The sequence below is a fragment of the Panthera uncia genome, chromosome A2 (assembly GCF_023721935.1).
Source record: "Panthera uncia isolate 11264 chromosome A2, Puncia_PCG_1.0, whole genome shotgun sequence".
Lineage (NCBI taxonomy): Eukaryota > Metazoa > Chordata > Mammalia > Carnivora > Felidae > Panthera > Panthera uncia.
In genome coordinates, this window is record NC_064816.1 from 5,250,989 (window position 1) to 5,254,897 (window position 3,909).

General features: G+C 43.8%; 1 non-coding gene across 1 annotated transcript; it reads left to right on the top strand.

Moving 5' to 3' along the window:
* The first annotated feature begins 3,522 nt into the window (after positions 1–3,522).
* LOC125931177 (U1 spliceosomal RNA) lies at positions 3,523–3,686 on the top strand. Its single transcript, XR_007460427.1, has one exon. It is a non-coding gene; the product is annotated as a U1 spliceosomal RNA (small nuclear RNA).
* Positions 3,687–3,909: the final 223 nt, after the last annotated feature.

The window sequence follows — 3,909 nt, forward strand, 5'->3', positions numbered from 1 at the left end:
GCAAGATGAAAAGCATCCTGGAAATGGATGCTGGCGATCCTTGCACAACAGCGTGAATGTGCTCAGTGCCACTGACCTGGACACTTAAAAAATGTTCTGCAGGGGGCGCCTGGGTGGCTGAGTCAGTTGAGCGTCCGACTTCGGCTCAGGTCTGTGAGTTCGAGCCCCGCGTTGGGCTCTGTGCTGACAGCTCAGGGCCTGGAGCCAGCTTCAGATTCTGTGTCTCCCTCTCTCTCTGCCTCTTCTTCCCCCACCTCTTGCAAATAAATAAATATTTAACCCCCCCCTTTTTTTTTAATGTTCTTCATGCCCTAGTGCCGGCTCCATTCCGGGAGCTTGGGTCAATATTTGTCAATGACATTACCTACCAGGGCATCAGTGGGGGTGTCCTTGGCTGAGGCTGCCAGGGGGCTGCGGGACACATGGGGCTGACTTCCTGCCTGGGGCCACGCAGTCTCAGCACAGGGCTGCGCTCACGGCCAGGCCACTTTTTCTGCCGCTTGTAGATTTTCCATTAATCTTTCTCCCCAGGATGGTTTTGACTTCCAGGGGCCTGCGGGGGTCACTTGCTAGAACCCCCACTTTGTCCATTTTGAGGGTGGATGTTTCTGGAAGGCAACCGACATGTATCCAAAACTTTAATAAATGGCCTTTGACCCAGAAGTTCTACTTTTAGGTTTCAATCTTAAGAAAAAAAAGACTCGGGGCGCCTGGGTGGCTCAGTCGGTTAGGCGTCCAACTTCAGCTCAGGTCACGGTCTCGCGGTCCGTGAGTTCGAGCCCCACGTCGGGCTCTGGGCTGATGGCTCAGAGCCTGGAGCCTGCTTCCGATTCTGTGTCTCCCTCTCTCTCTGCCCCTCCCCCGTTCATGCTCTGTCTCTCTCTGTCTCAAAAATAAATAAACGTTAAAAAAATTTTTTTTAAAGAAAAAAAGACTTAAAGTTTTAGCAACATATATAATATATACAGTAATATATAACATATATATATATTATATTATATACGTACATGTTTATATTGACATGTCCCATATATACATAGAATATATATGTAGTGAAGTTATATGGCTATATATAATTATAATAATATGCACACAATATAGTTATATATAAAAATACAGTTAAATATATATATATATATAATAACAACAGTAATGAATCAGAAGCCACATAAATGTCCAATAATAGAATATTGGTTAAGTATATAATGCTTTGGCCATGTAAGGGAGTACTATATGATCATTAAAAAAAGATGAGGGGCATCTGGGTGGCTCAGTCAGTTAAGTGTCTGACTCGATTTCAGCTCCGGTCATGATCCCAGAGTCGTGGATGGGATTGAGCCCTGCATAGGGCTCTGCACTGAGAACACGGTACCTGCTTGGGATTCTCTCTCTCTCTCCCTCTCTCTCTCTGCCCCTCCCCTGCTAGCTCTTTCCCAAAAATAAAGAAATAAACTAAAAAAAAAAAAAAAAAAAAAGGAAAGAAAGAAAAGAAAAGAAGAAGAAAGGATGGGGTGAAAGCTGTTATACTGAAGGCTATTGCCAATCCCTTCCTTGCTGGGTTTGAAGAAAGCCAGGGGTACGCCCCCCACCACCCCCACCCCCACCCCCACTCCAGGAAACGGGGAGTCCTTTTTGGAGAAATCAAATGGTCCCAGAGAAAAGATCTATAAGAGACTGACATGTGGGGATGAGGAGCTTATCTTCAACGAAACTCCCCACCAACATGAACCCCTTGCCATCAGTTCAGCCCCTGGGCCTCACATTCAAATATACGATTTAGGGGAAACTTCAAAATGAAAGGCAGAAACCAGAACAAACCTCGGAAAAACCAACTCGGGAAAATTTTTAAACATGCCAAGAGGGGGAGAAAAAAGTAATAACAGCCCCACCATTATTATCTTCAGAGAAATAGCCGAAGATATAATGATTAGATCAATAACGTAAGAACAGAATGCTGTTTTTAAAAAAAAGCGGGGGGGGGCGCCTAGGTGGCTCAGTGGGCTAAGCGTCTGACTTCGGCTCAGGTCGTGATCTCACGGTTCATGAGTTCAAGCCCCACATCTGGCATTATGCTGACACTGCGGACCCTGCTTGGGATCCTCTCTCTCTGTCCTTCCCCTGCTCCTGCTAACTCTCAAATGCCGCTTCTGAGTCAAACAAAAAACAAAATGTCAGTGGAGACAGGAGGAAACGAGAGCTAAAGATAACACAAAACCATCTGGGTCAGTGTAAAACACGTCACGTAGGACAATATTCATCTGGCAGCATTAGGAACAAAGTAAAAGGTACACACCAAATTCTCTACAAGAATACCGTTGGGATTCTCCAATGGAAGAGATAAAGCAAGTCAACCACAAACAAAGAGCACAATGAGCCTACCCTCTCTAGAACCCTTTTCATGGCCCCGCCTCCACCTGCTGGCCAACCTCTCTTCCCCAAACCCACCATCAATGTCAAAGGGCAATGCCTTGAATGACAGAGCCAAGAGGGGACTTGTAAACTATTTAGAACACAGTGAAAAGAGCACCATCTTTTTTTGCCCTTAAAGATTTTATTTTTAAATCTCTACACCCAATGGGGGGCTCGAACTTACAACCTCGAGATCAAGAGTCACATGTTCTACCGACTGAGTTAGCCGGGCACGCCTGAAAAGAACATTTTAAACAGTCAGAGTAGAAAAACAAACAAGATTAGGGAGATAAGGTCTCAGTGTAAGTGTAAACGGTTAAATATGAGAATCTACATGCAGCTCTGGGCAACATTCGGAAAAACCTAGAAGGAAATGAATGATCGCTGAGAAAAATGCACATGGGGATCACTTGCCCCAAGCGGAACATCCGATGAGGACAACCATGCTGTAGAAAAATACAGAAAACTCCCCGATGCATCTTTGACTTCATTTTATGAATTCAATTTCATGTCTTGAGTTCTAAATGACAGGACAGAAGAGCACAGATCAATCTCACTTAAGAACATAGAAAAATTTGGGGCACCCAGGTGGCTCAGTCGGTTAAGCATTGACTTTGGCTCAGGTCATGATCTCTCGGTTCGTGGGCTCGAGCCTCACATCGGGCTCTGTGCTGACGGTGCGAAGTCAGCTTGAGATTGTGTCTCCGGCTCTCGCTGCCCCTCCCCCACTGGTAACTTCCCCCTCCCTCAACATAAATAAATAAACTTAAAAAAAATAGCAAACTGAAGGTTGCCAGATATTGTCATTTGATAGTAATGTACCAAAAAAAGAGTAGGAAATGGTCAGCTTTATTTCCAGATTCCAGAGAGGTCCAATAAAAAGCATTCTATCAAATGAGGAAAACCTGCATGGTCCTATTAGTGTGTACGAAAAAGCATTTCATAAAATTCAGCAGTCATTCCTGACAAAAGTGAAGTAAGATTTAAAAAGAGAAAGAAATTGTGAGGCTTGTGGATGGCTCAGTCGGAGGAGAGAGCAAGGTCATGAGTTTGAGGCCCCACGTTGGGCACAGGGGTTACTTAAATAAATACACTTAAAAAATAAAAAATAAAATACTTACCTGGCAGGGGAGACACCATGATCAGGAAGGTGGTTTTCCCAGGGCGAGGCTTATCCATTGCACTCGGGATGTGCTGACCCCTGCGATTTCCCCAAATGTGGGAAACTCGACTGCATAATTTGTGGTAGTGGGGGGCTGCGTTCGCACTTTCCCCTAAAGAAAAAAAAATAATAAAAATAAAAAATAAAAAATAAAAAATAAAAAATAAAGAATAAAAAGGGAAAGATATTGCTTAAATGCAATAAAAGCAATTCCCTTAAGATCAACAGTAAATATTAGCCTAAATGCTAATCAGGAAAAAGACCAATATGCAGTCTTTTACTGTGGTTATCGAACTCTGTCCTGGGGATTCCAACAAATGCAGGAGGATAAGAAAACA